This window comes from Arctopsyche grandis, chromosome 9 (genome assembly GCF_051622035.1).
Source record: "Arctopsyche grandis isolate Sample6627 chromosome 9, ASM5162203v2, whole genome shotgun sequence".
Classification (NCBI taxonomy): domain Eukaryota; kingdom Metazoa; phylum Arthropoda; class Insecta; order Trichoptera; family Hydropsychidae; genus Arctopsyche; species Arctopsyche grandis.
The window spans coordinates 20,985,831-21,006,314 of NC_135363.1; the positions used below are offsets into that span (position 1 = coordinate 20,985,831).

The 20,484-nt window shown below is 33.0% G+C and overlaps 1 protein-coding gene across 1 annotated transcript in view; it reads right to left on the minus strand.

Annotated features, from left to right (window-relative positions):
• Positions 1–20,484, minus strand: part of mspo (M-spondin) — a 195,445-nt gene that overhangs the window by 146,148 nt on the left and 28,813 nt on the right. The window lies entirely within an intron of this gene.

The window sequence follows — 20,484 nt, forward strand, 5'->3', positions numbered from 1 at the left end:
AAATATATTATTTACACAGGTATAGGGCAAAGCTATGAATACTAGATGAAAAATTGAAATTTCATGCCTATTTTTGTATGTAACAAAATTTTAATAACATTCCATTTTTAATCCGAAACCCGACCAGATCCGATGGGATTTTTTTTAGAAAAATTCAACTTAAAATCTGATACCCTATAATGAAATTCCCCGCAAAAATATATGTACTATCGGAATTCCACCTACACATATTATATTAATAAACAATATTTATTTTGGTGCCATTTTTATTTACGGGCTACACTTTAATAAAATTTCACATCGAGAAAATGCATAAATGAAATATAAGCGCGGCTCGAGTGGCTCTCGGTACATTATGAAGCGAAAATGCACTTCCGGTGCTTGCGAATGCATTTAACCACCTGCCCTACAATTGCACCGAAAGCGTTTCGGTCGCATTTCATAAATTCTTCTATGAGTGGATGGTTCAAATTTGACCTGGATTTTAATCCCACTTTTATACATACATAACTACATTTTCAACGTTCGTATGTGGCCACCGAATAGTTCATTGTTAAATAAATGTTTCCCAATTGCAAAAAAAAAAAAAATTAATCGATTTCTTGATAATAAATAAAATCTAGATTATCGTGAAATCTAAATTGAAAATCTCCTATCGCAGTTTGTAAGTTTTTTCTAACAATAATTATTGAAACGATCATATAAAAATGACAACACAAAATTCAAAGCTATCAAAATCACAATAGATGAAGTTTTGTGATCCATGTGAAAATTTGAATTCGAGATTTTGACTGATTCAAACTCAAAATCGATCAGTGATCACGTTTTTATGATCTAGAAAAAATATATGTATGTGTTGCTGTGTGGCTGATGGTGTGCGTGGCGGTGTATTTTGCAGATTTTTTTAACACCGTTAGTCCTATGGAACTGAAACTTAGTATCGATTATTGAAATTCTTATCGATACGACGTAATTTTTTTTTTGTCCACTATTTTTTTCGACCCTTTAAACATCTGTGGCTCTTCACGAGAAAATTCAAGTTAAATCCTTGAATTAATGTGATGAAAATACAAAAATAATCACTAAATTTAATAAATCGGAAGTGGGTTTTTTTTTGTCTAAGAAAAGTGTTGTTTCTCTTAGAAAAATGTTGTGACCACACATATTTTTCCACACTCCTAAACGAATCAAGCTGAATATTTATATTTATATTCTTTACGTACTAACTTAGAGTTGATATGAATTTTTATTTAGTATTTTTTTTTAAAGCAATATTCATTATTTTATTTTGACCTTTTAAATTATTTCTATTTTCGTAATAAAAAATATTTATTATGGTAATTAAATTTTTTTTTAACAAAATCCGACAACCGGAATTAAAACTTTTATCTTGTGTAAGATTACATACATTTGCGCTCAATACTGTATCGAAAATGCTTCTCATAGCCGGTATGTGGGAACGTGCACAATGTACATATGTTTCATTATAAAATTTTGTTATTTATTCTTCTTATATTCCTCAAAAACACATAGATAAAGTCGTCGGTTATTCACATCCGAATTTTTTTTAAAAGGTTAACGAATAACTACTTGAGATAAAAAATAATCACCAATACAACTTCAGACTAAATCCACTACGCACAACGGATACACATACATTATCTAGAAACCATTAAAAGACGATCGATACTGAGGAGTTATCAGTCAAAATTTCGAATCAAAATTTCTTATGAACACTATCGATACGTATGAAGTAAAAACGGCATACGTCTATGTACCAATATATTATATTATACATATTCCCACCCAAGTATGGAGGAAGTGTATACTTTTCAATAAACCGGCACCCGCAAGTTTATTTCTTGAAGTGTTGCAATAACTGAAAACTGTTGTATCGAAAACTCGACGGAGCACACCGGCTGTCGCGGCTGTAAAAGTCTATTGTGCCAGTAAAGGGCTTTCCTGGCACACACACACCCAACCGCCCACACTAAATATGATATTACATATATAAAAGTATGCGTGTGTGTTTTATGGAAGTTGTCGTGTTACGGCGAAACGTGTCGGCAATCTTCCGCAATTGATTGCGGCTGTTGTATGTACGCTCGCCCTTAGAAAAATTGCAATAAACTCTTGGCGGATGCCTCTACGGCGGCGCGGCGTAGACGTCGTAAAATGCGGTGGAAATGAAACAATGCGAGTGGGAGGAAAAATATGGGTGATAGGAGGGGGGGGGGGGGCTGCATAAAATATCTAATATTGCAATCCGTTGTTTGTACGCTTGCAAATACCTGGCAATATTGAACTGTACCTACATATGTGCATACCAACATTTCTATAGGCATATTACACATTAAATTATACAAACTTTGTACCATTTAACTAATCTGGTGATCTTGTGAAATTCGCAGTTTGAATCCGAATTAGAAGACTTTCCATTTATTCTCACTTTCCATTTAGACTCACATTCTCATCACGGAAAATTTGCGCGCCGAAGGATTGTGTACATACATATACATATATGTGTGTATTTAGTATCACTTTCAAAGTTCAATTAAATTATAACAGAATTAAATTTTAATAGTAAAAAATTTTATCTTATATATAAAACTAAAACCATTCGTTTTTCATGTACATAATGTACAATCCGTTTCTGATTGGTTGTCTTTAAATCAGCAGCACGGACTAGTGGTAAGCCTATCTTGCTAAGATCAGTGGGGTTACGAGTTCGATTCACACAAGTTGCTGCTGTCCAAACCTTGGTATGTGACCAGGTTGGTTGTTTCCTATCAAAGTTTGTCAAATTTTCTGATTTTCATTGAAACAATTCCTGCAAAATTGGCTCTCCTTCCCCATTTCTCATGTAAAATCTGGAGTTATTATGATATATCTCAAAGTTCGCCGGGTTTCTCTCCATAAATGTCTCTGTAGATGATTCAAATAAATTTCACAAAACACTAATAAATTTACTAATAAGTTTACTATTAAATGAGTTTACTGTTAAATTATCCATTTTAATTAATTAATCGCGGGTTGAGCGAGCTCGGTGCGGACGTGTGTTTGTGTGTTGTTCCCGATAAGTATGTAGAATTTTGTGTTAAATTGGAGCTAAAGAGGAGGTGCTGGGATGAGTATGTAGCTCTTCTGGCGCCTCGCAAGTTAGTACATATTCAGAATCATTACCTATGCTTGATTTCATATTTTTTAAATGGAATTTAAATTTATAATATTTTCATATTTACATAATTACCCACATAATTTCGATCACATTTCTTTTGATAATAATTTACTATTAACGTCGATTGATTTATTAATGATAGTATTGATAATATTTAACGTTGAATTATTTCATATTTAATATTGAGTGAATGGTTTGATATTTAATGTTGAATTATTTCATAATTGATTATTTAGTGTTGAGTGTTGAATTATTTCATAATTGATTATTTAATATTGAGTGTTGAATTATTTAATATTTAGTTTTGATAATTTAATATTTGATATTGGATACTTGTACTCAACGTTAACGTTAATGTTTGGTACTAATTTAATAAATATTATGATTGTGAATAAACTGTCAATATATGTAAATATATCATAAATGGAAACACACGTCCGTCCGCACACAGTAATTATTAAGCTCAGAGCAGAGCTCCATGCAACCGCTCAGGTCCCCAAGTTGCAGATAGGGGAACGACTCTTGTAGTCAACTGCCATAGCGACATGGTGGTCCTGGACAAGGAGCGCTGAGATAAGAGTGGTGATGAGTGAATCCGTGGTAAGTTTCACTCTATAAAATGTCACACAACACTATGACGGTCTCAGGTCAGCGGCGAGTAAGTGCCGCCGCTTAACAAAAGCACAACCCGGTTTTCAAAGGTACCGTATCATCTTTGACAGAGAAGGAAACTCTATAATAAATCCCTGGTAGTGGGCAGCAGCTCTGCCAGTATAAGATGTCAAAACATTTACTGCGCTGTAGAAGGAAGTGGGAATCCACTGCAGTATTCTCCCAAGATAACTATGATGTACAAAAATAAAAGTGTGAAGAAGTCTGACTCTCCGGCTGACACCCGGCGCCTTCGAGGTTCCAGGTCTCACGGTGTGAAATTGGCTACTGGCCACATGCATGTGACTCACCAGGCATCATGTGGAAAATATGCGACTGGAGAAACTTTACGGAACAAATCCAAAATAGGTACTTGGAACGTTAGAGGACTCCTGAATCCTGGGAAAACACTGGTTGTTGAGAAAGAGATGTACAGTCATGGGCTAGATATACTCGGAATCTCGGAAACGCACTGGAAGAACAACGGCCATTATAAAACTTCAAATGGAAATACGATATATTTTTCTGGTAACCAAGATTCGTCACATAGCGGTGTCGCGGTGATCTTAGCATCTAAATTAACCAGTGCACTAATTGGCTACAACCCCATAAGTGACAGACTTATACACTTAAAACTCAACACGCATCCGTATAAACTAAACATCCTTCAAATATATGCTCCTACTGCAGATGCCGAAGATATTAAAATAAATGCGTTCTATGCTTCACTACTCGATACATTGTCAAATATCTCAAACAAAGAAATGACCATCATTCTTGGTGATTTTAATGCCAAAGTCGGTAATAATAGCAACATTGATAACATAGTAGGTAAATATGGATTGGGTATTCAAAATGAGAGAGGAGAGAAACTTATAAGTTTCTGCATTGAAAATAAAATGTCCATTATGAATACTTGGTTTCAACATCATCCTAGGCGATTGTACACTTGGATATCTCCTGGGGATCGTCACCGCAACCAAATCGATTATGTATTAATAAATTCTAGATGGAAATCATCGATACATAACGTCAAAACATATCCAGGTGCAGATTGCGGATCGGACCATAACTTACTTGTTGCTAAATTTCGACTGAAATTGAAAATGATTAAAAGACATCAAAATAAAGCAATTAAACTCACCAATGATGATGTAATTAATTTTGGCAATGTAATCAGAGAAAAAGATGCAGAATTCCAAATAAATCCTAATGTAGATGTAGAAGAGTCTTGGAAAATTTTTAAAGATCTCATAATTCGGTATGCCAGAAAACATCAAACACCGCAAAATGAACATCGTAAGTCTTTTATCTCTGATTCAACTTGGGTTAAGATAAAAGAACGTAAAAGACTTAAACAAACTGGCATAACATCGACAGAATATCTTGAAAGGTATGCAATATTACATAAAGATATTCAAAGGAGTTGTAGGCGGGATAAAGCTAAATATATAAATGACATATGTGAGGAGATAGAAAAACACGCATTAAAGAATCAGGCAAGGGATATTTTTCACAAAGTAAAAATCGTCACTCAAAAATTTTCACCCAAAACTTGGACAATAGATGATCAATTTGGAAACACGCTTACAGATATTGATGTGATACTCAACCGATGGAAAGAATACTGTTCGGAATTGTACAGTGGTAGTTCGTCGACCTCAATTGTTTCCCTAATTGATGATGTCAGGGAGCCTGACATCTTGACATCTGAAGTTGTAAATGCCATAAAGAAACTGAAATGTAAAAAGTCTCCTGGCAGCGATGGTATACAAGCTGAACTTCTGAAAGAGCTTGGTGAAACTGCGATAAAGGCGCTATGTAATATGTGCAACAAGATCTGGGTAAACGGAGTATGGCCGAAAGATTGGGTCAATTCAATATTCATTCCCTTACACAAGAAAGGATCTACAAAAAAATGCGAGAATTACAGGACCTTAGCCTTAATATCGCACTCTAGTAAAGTATTGCTGTATATAATTAAAGATCGTTTGAGCAGTTACCTTGGATGGCAAATACCGAACGAACAAGCAGGGTTTGTAAAAGGCAAAGGGACGAGGGAACAAATACTGAATATACGTCAACTCATTGAAAAATGTCGGGAGTTTCAAACTCCAGCCGTTCTTTGTTTTATAGACTATAAAAAAGCTTTTGACTTTGTGAACTGGGACTATCTGTGGAAAGTTCTACTGGACATGGGAGTCCCCATGCATCTTGTAAAAATAATACATAACTTGTATAATGATAACAATGCAGTAGTTCGAATCAATTCGCTAAACTCGACAAATTTTCGAGTACAACGTGGAGTAAGGCAAGGGTGTATATTATCTCCAGACCTATTTAATATATATGGAGAGTATATAATGCGTAGAGCACTGGATGGTTGGAAGGGTGGAGTGTCCATTGGTGGAAAAAAACTATCCAATCTTCGGTATGCGGATGACACAACGCTCATAGCTAATAATCATGAAGAAATGGCCGAACTGATCCGTCGTGTTGAGACAGAGAGTAATGTGCTTGGCCTCCAGATAAACCGCCCCAAAACAAAAATTATGATAATTGACCGTCACCAACAGCTGCAAAACAACAACTCAGCTTTAAACGGTATAGATGTGGTTGATAATTTTGTCTATCTGGGGTCACTCATATCTAACAACGGCGGCAGCGAATTGGAAATACGGCGCCGGATTACATTAGCAAAATCGGCAATGTCACAACTAACGAAGATTTGGAAGAATAGAGCCATTACAACTGCTGTCAAAATCCGTCTCGTGAAGAGTCTCGTTTTTTCTGTCTGCCTTTATGGTGTCGAGACGTGGACCATGAAGGCGGCGGATAGACGGAGAATCGATGCCTTCGAGATGTGGTCCTGGAGACGGCTACTGCGCGTGCCTTGGACCGACAAACGCACGAATGTGTCTATTCTTGAAGAATTGAAAATCAAGGATAGATTGTCAACAATATGCCTGAAACGTATATTGCAGTTCTTCGGCCACATTGCACGAAGAGGTGAGGAGAGCCTGGAGCGGTTGGTTGTGGTTGGTAGCGTCGAAGGCAGAAGAGCCAGAGGCAGATCCCCCGCACGCTGGACTGACCAAGTATCTGCAGCGACGGGCGCTTCCACGGTAGCAAGTCTTCGCCTGGCCGAATTTAGAACTGAATGGAGGCAGCTGGTTGACCGCACATCATAGTCACGATCCTCAGTGATGAGGGAACCGACAGCAATATATATCCATTTTTATGCGGTTTATATAACAAATACCGTTCGAAGTTGAGTAAAATGACTAGCTATTTATAAATCTATTAACCTCAATGAATTTATGTATTAATTACTAGGACCTATCTAAGCCATGGAGCAATAATAATAATGATTATTTATTAATGTATACGTTTTTTTTTTCTCTTCTCCATTATATTTTTGACCATTGTGGCACATTAGGGATTTCTGTAATGCCACAATAGTCAAAACTTAAATAAATAAATAACGAAAAATCCCAATTCGTCTCATTAGCGAAATTCGTAAAAAAAATCACAATCAAAAACAAAACAACAAAATATTACATGAAAATTACAATTAAGTGAAAAGATTACCAGTATCATTACTACTACCCTAAATTCCCAAGGTAGTTATGTAAAGCGAATATTCACGGATACCTTTACATATGAATTGTAATTATACGGCTGGGAAAGGAGAAATAATTAAAAACGTGGAAAGAACATTTCAAATACACATATAGAAGTATAAATACTAAAAAATTAAAACTGCAGAGAAAAAAAGGGCAGGAAAGTCTTAACTTTGAAATCATTAACTGTGCACATAGATTTTGTTCTATACTAAAAAAACACATGACTGATACCGTACTACGTACACGTGGCTTTAAAATTGTACGATTTCGAGTAATGTTTTTGCAATTTTTTCATTAATATTTTCAGAGCTGCCCCCTGCAAAGTTAAGGAACACTTCGAAAACGACTTTATCGGAGCAGGGGTGTGCGCAACACGGCCCGTAAACCGTTTACGACGGTTATTATATGAAGTTTTTAGTGTCGGCTTTACGGTTGGGTACAAAAGTACACACACATCTTAATGTAGGTGAAATGTGGATAAGGGGAAATAGGGGGAGGGGGTGGGGGTGGGAGAGACGGGTGGAACGAGACGGATTTAGTGCTTGCTTGATTAATAGTATCCTACCTTTTTATTATTATGGCGTTCGGAAACCGCCACGAACAGATACAGGACGATGCAATTCAGCTTCCAACTCCCCCTTAACCTGTTAACACGAACTAGTAACATACTTTACCACACTAAAATAGTTTAATATTATAAAATTTTACTACCCCTATCCATAACCGTTTGCCGTAGAACCGTCGTCAAAGTGATCGATGCGCAGGCAGACAAAAACAAATCTCAATTTAATTGTCATTTTTGATATTATTCGCAACAAATTTCGAATATATGTACATACATACATACATATGTTCATACATTGAATGGATGCGAGCTTTTAAAATGCGTTTACTCTAAACTATAATTGATATGACAATTTTTCAAAGCTATTTCACCACTTGAAGTATTGCAATTCTTAAAAATCACACATTTTTACGTCAGAAAAAAAAGTCAAACTAAACTAAACGTCACGCATTTAATAAAAGTTTCATATATCATTGAAGATAAACAGGAGTAATATGGCGAAGTAATGATTTAAAAGGGGGTATTCTATTCTAGAAATGTGAAAATATCAAATTTTTTTTTGTTTCATATTTTCAAAGTTTAAAAATATGTCCTTAAGAGGATTTTTCAAAATTCAAATTATTTTCGGAGATATAGCTGTTTTAGTGACGTGCATCCAACCGGCGCGTAACGTTACCCAAACTTTAAACGCGTTTTTCTCGAAACTACTTTTTCCAACACGTTTGATATGATATCTCAAGTTCTAATGAACCAATTAACTTAAAATTTGGTGTGGGTCTTTTTTATATATCCTTTTATGGTCCGTACTAGTAAAAATTTTGTTTTTTAATATTTTTAAAAAAGACAAAACTTTGAAAAAAATGACTTTTTTTTCAAACAGATGCCATTTCGCGAAAATTTATTTTTTATTTTTTTCCGTGGTACGAACCATAGCGACTCTTATTAATTAAGAATCTTTTTTTTTTTTTTCGGATGACTAGAAGGGTTGGTATTGTGTCAAGATGGAGGCACCCTTTTTTTTACCTCCCCCACTTTACCAGCCTGTAATTTTTTCAATTTTTAATGTTTTTTTTTTTCACATTTGTTATGTATTATTGAAATATTAATAAACATATAATAAAAAAAAGCATACCAAAAATGTTTTTAGTTTTTGTTTTATTGAATTTTAAAAAAAGCCAAAATTTGTTCCTCTAGACTAGAATACCCCCTTAACAACTAAATACTAGAAAAAAATCAGTATATAGTACTACATATGTACATATACGAAGCATATGAATACCTTTGGAATTTTTTTTATTTTATTTATTTATTTAATTCAATCAATCAATCTATGTACATACACTCGTCATTACAGATCGCTCCAATGCGACGAGTGAACCATATTGATCAAGAAACACACCATAATTTATACATACATAATTATATAATTATATATGACATCTATGTTCAAACATAGCAAAATGCATTGCAAACATCGTATACAATAAGATCAACAAACATTTATACAACAATACGAATTTTTATACAACAATCATCCACAGAGACATCTATGGAGAGAAACCCGGCCAACCTCGAGATACATATAACATAATAACTCAAGATTTTGCGAGAAAGCCAATTTTGCAGGAATCGTTTCAATGAAAATCAGAAAAATTGGCAAACTCTGATGGGAAACGACCGACCTGGTCACAAACCAAGCCAGCAGCAACCAGTGTGACTCGAACTCATAACCACACTGAACATAGCAAGATACGCCAATCACTAGTCCACACTGCTGGTTAAAAAAGACACTGCTCCTAAATTTACAAATATATGTGAAAGAATATGAACCTTGTTTGTTTATTTTTCATATATTGAAACTTTCTCTGGTGTAGCGCCTTTTCGCTTCTATTGAACCGTGCTCGCTTGAATCATTGCGAAGACTTCGTTTAAAAAAAACACATCAAATTGAATCGTTTCAACTTTAAAGAGGGGCCCATCAAAGTTTACCAAAAACGATTTGAATAAAAAATAAAATAAAATACCTTTTTTGTATTCATAAATATATGCAAATATGTCACATAGCATATAAAATCTGTGATACAAGTTTTTAATATAATACTTTTTTGTCAAAGGAAAACATGCTATCGATGTACATATGTACATATGCGTATGTAATAATTTGAACTTTATACCTTTGTAAAAATATTAAAAAATAAGGCATACCTTTATAAAAAAATATAAAAAAATAAACAGAAGCAAACTGTATAACGTATAACATTGATACCACGAAAATAAAACAATAATAAAAAAAATAAAAACAAAGAATTCAAGCGTAGAATAGTTGTATATTTGGGATAAATATACTAAGGTTTCTGCACGGGTCGACCCGGGACAGAAATTTCCGGGAACTCGTGGAATTTTCGATGTTCCTTGTCCTGGAAACTATCATCTTGATTCCCGGGAATAATATTTCAATTCAAACGTTCTTTAAATGATTTAATAAGGGCGAATATATGTATATCCTACGATGAAACTACATACATATTATGAAGCGAGTGTATACTTCTTGTATTGACGACTCCACAATGGAAGAAACTTTCTTATATTCTGATGAAGAAGGTTATCTGAAGATGAAGATGAGAAAATTATGTGTTTGACGATGATTGAAGAATTAATAAAGGAGCTATATAAAATAGCCGCAACTTTAAAAAAGAAATTTTATATTAATAAAAATTAAATTAAATTGAAAAAATAATAATATTACATTATATGTTCCAGAATTCTGGGAATCCCGGAAAATATCTCAACTACGTCCCGTTTCCTGGGAATTGAGAAAGTCCAGGAAATCAGGAACAACAAAATAGATCAATATGAGGGGGAATATTGTTGAAGAGAAGAGCACAATCTTTATAAAAAGCAATTCTGAGAATTATAAAATAAAGCATTGCAAACACAGGATCCTTTATACAAAATTTATATATGTAGATTTTTCTATTATTTCTAATAAGTATAGGAATATTTAAAAATTAAAAATGGAACAATTGATAAAATTTTGATCTGGTGATAATGGTAGTACGGAGAGTGAGCCCGTTATTTTTCAACAATTAAATTAATAAATCAAATGCGTCATCGCGTTTGTGAAGGGTTAAAACAATGCGTTTACTATAGGGAAAATTGTTCGTAGTGAACGTTTATTCGCTTTATTGATATTCTTTACAGTCGGTTCGTCCCCCGTGTAAACACGAGCTTTTCACATAAAAATGTACGCTCGTATGTGTTCATTTTTTTTATTGTATTCTCTTTCGTACAAATAAAACAAAGGATTTTGCCGGTACAAAGGCGGCTGAGGGGAAAAAATGCCATATCCATTGTTTCATCCATTGGAAAATTCTGTCCGGGCGCACTATTTCGCCCTTTTGTGTCCTAGAGCGTGTTAACAGAATCGTCTTTAATCTGTCGTACTCCATTGTTGCACAAGGGAAAAGGTAAATAAACTACGACGAAGAACGAAAAAGGAGTAAAAAATAAATGGGAAGAACAAAAATGCTATGAAACTTACCGCAAAAGAAATCATATCTATACAACTCGAACGTCTATTCAAACACGGGTATAAATGTAGAGTATCTTCACCGTTGAAAATTTGTAGAAGAAAAAAAAACAAACGAACACTTTTTTGTCAAGAATTTTATTCGAATTTAAAAATATAAGAAATCTGATTTATATTTGAAAAATTTATTCGATTTATTTTATTTAAATATGCTAATTAAAAATAAATTATATATATTAGATCATTTGACCATCTTTATCCTCTATAATAAATACATTTACATTTACTCTATATAAATTATTCATACATATGTCTTTTAAAAGCTACTAATCATGACTACCTTTGTATTAGATTAAGAATTTCAGCAACTATTTAAGGCAAAACCTCTGAATCAATGGAAATTTGTGTTACTAATTTAACAATACTGTGGTTTAATTTGGAAATTAACATTTTTTTTCAATATTGTATGTACATATGTGGTAGCTCTTACAAAGAGGAACAGACGGTTTTAAGCAATTTTTGTTCAGGAAACTGGAGGAAAAGCAAGATCCCGAAAAATTAGGATTTGACATATCCTTCATCGACAGATTTTACTCTGATATTTCATGCTGGCAACAAAAAATTGAGAGGCATCGTAAAAAATGTCGACAGTTACGTTTTCAATTATGAATAATAAGAAAGATGATCAGATAACCTTCGTAAATCTTCATAATTTCACATGTATCCCTGTTCTACCAACTATTCCTGTAATTCATATTTAAATCCTTGCTCTTCTCTTAACAATATTCTTCCTTATATTGATCGATTTTGATATTCCTTGTCTTGCTTTAAATATTTATTATTTCGTCATTATTCACAGTATCCCATGTATGTTTGTATGCACATATATGTTACAGTTGAAGTGTATTTTCAGTTGTAATATATTCCAACTGGCGATTTAGGTCATTCATATTAGAATACAATTCAACTAGTAAATTGTAACTATACAAGTGCAAATTAACTTTCAACAATTTGCGCCAGTTGTAATATAACAGTTGAGTTTTGACAGTTATGATGTTTTTACGAATGCTTTAGAATTCAATGATACGTTAATATTTGCTAGGTATTAAGAATTATGGTAATGAGTATCGTATTAACTTAAGTAGCTCTAAAAATAAGTATATTAACTTTAGTAACTCTATGAATATGTTCAAAACAAAAAGGTATTACGAATAATGGTAATGAGCATCATATAACGATAACTCTGAGAATGTGTTCTAAACAAAAATGTGACTTTCCACCTCAATTTACTAGTGGAGTAAAGTTTTCACGTAAACCTCTCCATTTAACCTGGTATCAACTTATAGTTGAACTGTATTTTCAGTTGTAATAAATTTTGACCAGTTGGAATGTAATTCGTCATATTAATCAACTAACGTGGGTTAGACGGAACATATTCCAAATAGTCAACATCAACTAAAACGGTAGTTGGTACCAGGTTAAATGGAATATATTCCAAGTAGTTAGAATATACTACGACTGGAAGATACACTTCAACTGTAACATCTACATACATACATATATCCCATATCTCGCACTATTTAAATCTTTTCTTCTTTGTTTTTATTTAAATTTATTGTTAAATTTTATTTTTACAAGGACTACATGTTTCATTAGAAAAACATTTTTAATGTCAATATCAATATTATGTACGTTGTAATGCCGCTTGTTTCTGTTTGTAAAAAAATAAATGCATAAATGATTGACACTCATAGGTGACATGAAATTGCGGTATTAGTTTAAAATTAACTATATATTAAATCATTCTTCTGCTTTGAATATTTAATTTGTGATCATTTCATAACATTTCAGAGTGGTCAAATCTAAATGAATTCTCCTAAAAAAAAAACTCATCAGTCAGCATTCAACAAAACGCACACCCACACATCAAATCATACAAGTGGTGAGTTGATCTGACCCACCCCGCAAACCGTAGTCGGAGTGATTCAAGTCCCAAAAGTAATTTCAGAACGTACACAAATTTGCATACGCCTCTGTATGAATACATTATCGCGAAAAAATATTTCACCTTTTTCCGCGTATTTTTCTCCACCGGATGCGTAAATATTGTGTTTCGACACAGAGAGATATAATATTATATTATACATACATACAAGAACGTCCACAAAGGAGCGTCGGATTACGCGACTACGTTAACCGAGGCGCGATAACGCATCGATTGTCGTTATTTATTTTACCTATAAATACAAATTCCCCATTTTTTATTTATTTATTTATTTACGGTTTCGGATTAAAATAAGCGGCAATTTTGGCAAAACCGCCGGCCGATGTTTTATTCAAATGAGAATTCGAGCGGAAAACCGCGGACAAAAATTTGCCGAACAAACAAATATGACGCGTATCGAAACGCATAAGTTTAACCCTCAACATGTCAACGCTTTCAATTTAAATTAGCATACTCTTGTATTACACATATGTACATATAAAACAATCCTACAAAGGCATGTGTATGTACATGTGTATTTTAATTCATTACAGGCGTTTCCACGATATAAATCCTTCATATATGTACATATGTATATGATAGCGTTGAAATCATCCATCTCCATTGTATGTGAAATTTAACGATTTTAGCTAGATTATGCACGTTAATTAATTATATGATGACCCTAATCGCTATTGTAAAATATTACACGCACGTGCGATATATTCCCACGCGATTCACACGACGTTCAAATAATTAATCTTTCGAAAATTAATTACTTTGAAGATTTTAATACAGGCACGTACCAGTTGAATCGTTCCTTTTGCTACCGGAAAGAAAATCGCTCCTTCTTCCACCGAGTAATGAGTCCGAGTTAAATTAATTAATGGGACATGCTCAGGCGAAGAGTCGTTAGGGTAAAAAAAATATACAATGTATTTAATTAATAATTCTAAATTACTACAAGGAAAGTTATACAATAATGTACAAATAAGTAGTGTTATGGTGGGGTCGTTTAATATCTCCGACATATAAAACAGAACTTCGAGCAAAACTATTGCAATATAATTTAGATAGTATGAAACTCGTATAACATACATTATGTGTGGCATGACATGGTAGACATGGCACTGTTTGCACTCTCTCCACCGAGTTTTCAGCGAGTGTTGCCGATAAATCAGGAATCTTCGTCGTTCCACTCTATTTTCGCGTTTGTTCGACGAAAAAAATAAATGAAAAGTGTGTGTTGTATAAGAAGAAGAGCGTCGCGAGCTATGCGCGATTTTAGACAATACATTTTTCATTGCTTTTAAAAAATTGGAGTACAATGGCGATATCCATCGTCGTATAAATCACTTGGGTCGTAACGGCACACCAGACTCGCTTAAACGGTCTGAAACCTCAAAGAAAAAAAAAACACAAGAACGAAGGAAAATTGGTTTTTTGTAGATGTGAGAAACGCCATATTGTACAGCAATTATTTTCAGAGCACAAGAAAATACCAGAATATACATATGTACATATGTATATACATACATGTATACTCGGTCTCTTTTCTGCTTAACTACAAATACTAAATTTTGAGAGTAAAAAAATAATTAAAATTATTTTAATGCGTAATATCCAAATTTCGTAGCTATTTTATGAATATTTATTTCAATTTCGATGAACTCGCTTATGTACGAATATATGTTTATATACAGGGTTTTATGAAGCTAAGTGCAAAGCCTTAAAAGGTTGATAGCTCATATCATTTAGAAGATTTTGAGCCACACCATACCTCAGTACAAAGCCTTATGGTTTTTGTTTTATTTCATTTTTAAAGAGTTTTAGTGCAAACTAATTTTAGTAAACTAGTAATAAACTCACAGTTAATTGCTGATACTGCCCAAGTTAACAGTAGTCGATTATTCTTTTTTTTTGTTTTCCAATGTTTTTTCAATCAAAATTAAAACAAATACAACAATCTGTGTCAACAGAAAAAAATATTACAGGCACAATAAGTTTTCAAAATTTTTTCACGTAGGAAAAAATTTATATATTTTTTTATTTAAGGAAATAACTTCATTTTCTTTAAGAGGTAAAAACCTTTTTAAAAACATGCCTACTTATTGGCCTTTCTTTTAATATATCACCCATGTAGATGTCTTGCCAATTATCAGAATTAAGGGTGTAAAAACTTAATTGAGAGAGCGCGTCGAACAAAAGTCGCCATTCACAAGTGACTTTAATTTTAACTTCTAATATCAAATAAAACAAAAAATTTGCTTGAATCATTTATTATTTATGTTCAAATCCCGATTTCTAATACATGCTAGACTCCTTTGTCCACACCTCCATGGTGGTAATTTTGAGTTTTATCCTTCATGGTTTGAAAAGATTTTTATATTTTTCTAATTAGCTGTTATTTTGTAATTATTTTTTGTGGTCGTTATTTGTAATTGACCTTGAATATTACTAATGGACAATGTTGACAATAGATGTCGTGTTAGTAAAAAAATAAAAATGAGTGTATACATGTATAAAATAAATAAATATTGACAGAAACAGCTTCTCGCAGATAAAAAAGAGCTATCGAACACACCCAAGTACATATGTATGTACATACGTTATACGTTACGTACATAGTTTAAGAACAGACATTGACGTTCGCGGTTTAAATCTTATGTTCGTAAATTAAATCTTACATGTATTATATACATATATGTAAATATAATATAATGAACATTCTGAAACACGGATCAATTTGAAATTTAAGGCTTCTAATTCGAGAGTCTGGCAGAATGAATATCAAGCCGTATACATATGTACATACAACAATATATTAATTTTAAAAATTCCTATCTAAACTACGACCACACACTGCTTATATTGCGCAATACCCGATTGCTCAGAACGGCAAAATTGAAATTTCTTTACAGCGGCCATCCCCCTGCCTCACTCGGTATTATATATTTAATAAAAAAAAACGCGTATAATGCGACCATATTTTTCATCACGCCTTTGTCCGGCGATGGGCCGCCGCTGTCATAAATCATAAATATGAAAAAGCCGTACTCACAAAAGGCCTTCCAGGCGGCGAAGCCTCCAGGGCGAAAATTGCATACAACTTTGATCGACCCATAAATGGACAGACGAGAGATACGACCCATTATTACAGCCGCCAGTAGGTACTAGAACTGGCCTAACTTAGTTACTTCGACGCAGTCAAGTCATCACAGTTCGTTTACGACCCGTGGAAATTCGCCATTTGAAATTCCGGCAATTTTCGCGTTAACACCGCGTACGTACACCGACCGGGGAAAAATTGCACTCGTAAAAATATAAACAGGAAAATGATGTTCAACGGCACGGGTCGTTAACGTTGCGTTGCGGCTACACGCCACTCGTTGAAATTTGCCCCGTGAATACAATCGATATTTGACTATTCTGAAAAGCAGACTGAACATGGACCAAACACACGTGAGTAGCTTTTCGATATCCGCAAACTCACAAATATGAACAACATAGTGATAGAAGGCAAGAATGGTACTACTGCAATGTTTTGTTAGCTGTCATTTCACATTATGAATTATTTTATATTATAAAAATAAGATTCACTTAGTTTAAACATTCAAAAAGTTCATCACACAGGTAAAGTCTACATATTTCTTATGTTTTGGCTGGTAATCATAATCAATATCATCATTATTTGCAACTGTTCGCCAAAAACTGATGGACAAAAGCTTGTACAACACGCTTTTTAGCAAAAGGTTAGATGACCCAACCCTATACATTTTCCTTATTTCGTCCACCCATTTAATTTGTACTTTTCTATATCAGTTTCATACCTTTTTGCATCCTCGTTATATTGAGCATACAACTTTCTACTCTTTTCCGAGTGCATTGTATGCAATGCGTAATGAACATATGACTTTTTAATGTGAGCTCTTATGTCACGTACGAAAGCTACAACGTGTATAATAAATAGGTAAGTACAATATATACAGGTTTTTACATAATCTTATTTAAAATCAATGTAATATATACGTATATACATCGGTGGTCGAATAGACAAATTAATATTACAATTCAAAACATATTGAGATGTTAGTCGAGTCGGCTTTAATGCTTTGCGGTTTTCGATCAAAGAAAAACCTCAAGACAATGTCACAAAGGATATTTGAAACACGTCCAGACGTTTGTCAATTTTAAATACAGACATATTTCTTGCAAAACCACAAGGTTTAATGTACATTATTTTTCAAGGTTTGAGTAAAATATAAAATAAAACAAAGACAGTGGGTATTTCAAATGTATATTATTTTAACTTGAACGCAAACCACATTGAGTCATCTCCGTAGAATAAATATAATTAAATATATTTCGTTGAAATGCGTAATACCTTTTGATTCTTATTTAGACCGAGAAACTTGATTTTGCATCGGAATATATTTTATAAATTTTCAATTAGAATCTATTTGAACCTGACTTTGCTTAATGGAAATAGCCCGCGTGAGTTTTGCGCGATTCACACTTCGCTATTTTTTTGTACAAACTTTAAAGTTGTTTTTTTATAAGAAATAAAACACTATTCAATAATAAAACTGCCACATTATTAAATTATGGGTCCAATAAACGGTGTATTTAAAAAAATCAAATTACTACTTAAAACGAATAATTTGCGCATTAGAATAAAAGAAATTGCACAATAAATAAATATATTTCTGTTAAATAAAAAAGTAACATTGAGCAATAGTTTATTTGTCGTATGAAATAAAAAAAAATGTTTCGATCATTTAACAATTAAAAAGTACGCAGCTAAAGGTAGAATTGAAAATCTCACATGATTTCAACAACAAAAAATTTGCAGTTTAATTCACAAATTCTGATATACAGATTGAATCAACTTGGGTGGTTGCCGGTTGAGACGTTGCCGATCCTATATGCGAAATCTTTAATGCTCAGCGTTAATGCGCATTCATTCATTTTAGGTAACTTATTAAAATGCTGACCTTAATTTAAGCGTTGGGTTTGTAATTTTTCAAATGATCAAGTATTTTTTTTAATTATTTATTTATTTATTAGAGGATTTTAGTCTTATTTTGTATTTTAATTTTTTAAGTGTAAAAATATTATATTAAAGAAACAAAACTTTTTATGTATTCTTTTGTTTTATGATGTAACAATAATTTTTTTCTACCGCTGTTTTTTTTTAAATATATTAGAAATTAAGTTTAAAGTAATAATTTTATAATATTTTTTTTCACTCACAAATTTTAAGAAATGATTACGATAAATGTGCATTTAAATTGTCCCCATTATTTATTCTATATCTATTCACGAAAGTATATGTACATAGGAATATGGAGAGAGAGTAGAGGCTTATTGACATAAATAAGTCCGCAATATTGCATCAATTGTGCAAAAATTGTATGAAATTTTAAATTTTAAGTCCGTAAAGTGACCACGATAAACGAAATTGTTAATAATTTTTCGTTTTATGTTTTAACTGATTTTATCGCATTAGGACCTACATACATGCAATACTACAATAGTCCAAACCTTAAAATTAATAAATAAATAAATAATTACAATGATGTTTACAAACCAAATGCACAAAATAATGATGAAATAAATGGAGCTTTGTTAATTTCCGTAAGTAATCCAAATCTAGAACGTGCGTAGTTCTACGCTTAATCACATCGGACGAATCCATTTCGTCCAAGGTAATTTTATTCTACACGCTGTGTAAAAACATCAGGTAAGCAGATTGCGTATCGCAACGTTCGCTCATTTATATATATGTACGAACATTGATATCAATGCAGAGAGAGAGAAGCGCCAAAACGTTCATTAAAGAAACAAAAAAAAAAAACACAAGCCAGATTTATTGGTCAATTAACACGCCGGCAGCTTAAGTAACAAGAAAATCTTCGCTTATTTATTTATATAATTACAAGAGGCTAACGAGAGGTATTTGGCGATGCGTGAGCGCTTTGTATCCGACGACAGGTTGCTACCGGGGTTCAAAGGAGCAAGAATTCTACCGACTGCCACCTGTCACTCGAATGGCAACAGGTGGCAGACGAGATTTAATCATCGGCCTGTAATACTGTTGGCTCGTTTATACCTGCCCGCTGTATGTGTTCGTTCGGGTTGTTTCATTTTTTTCCCCTCCCCATTATTTATACATATTATATTAGCACGACGTGTAGGCGAGCGCGCGATGAAAATTGTAAAAAAAAAATCTATACAACTTGTATGTTTGTACATATTTATTGCACACTATGTTGTAAATTGTGTATAGCTTCGATGTGTTGAATCGATTTTATTTCCGTTGGAAATATTTTACAACGTTGTTGTGATTCTCAGGACTACTGGTCTGCGATATTTTCCGATAATTTAATTAAAATAAAACGTCAAGTTGGCGAAACTTAAAGAAGTCGTATTAAAGAGTATTTAAGGCAAAATATATATTACTTCTTTTCGTTTTTGCGACTCAGTATTTTTTTTCGGTTTCGTGATGAACGGACTTTTTCTGGGAATCGACGTATTTGAAGAGTCGTCTGTTGCAAAAAAAAAATAAAGAAAAAGTACTTTCCTTTATGTATAATTAATTTCAAAATTTATATAAAATGAAATGGGTAGAATCATAAATATCAACATTGTTCCTTTGTTTAACTGCTTCTTGTTTACACGCATGTGTGTATGTATGTATGTATGTACATAGCTATATAAATATACATATGTAATTCAACATCTACATAAAATACATTACCCATAGGTATTTATTATTTAAATCGCCTTAATCTGTAGTATAATAGTCATTTCGATTCGACATACGTCACAGCCAAAACACTTCCAACATAATGTACGAATATAATAACGAAGACCCGGTGATTTCATCGGGTATATTAAAAGTAAAAACTACCTACCTACATACATAAAAACAATATAAAACGATCATAG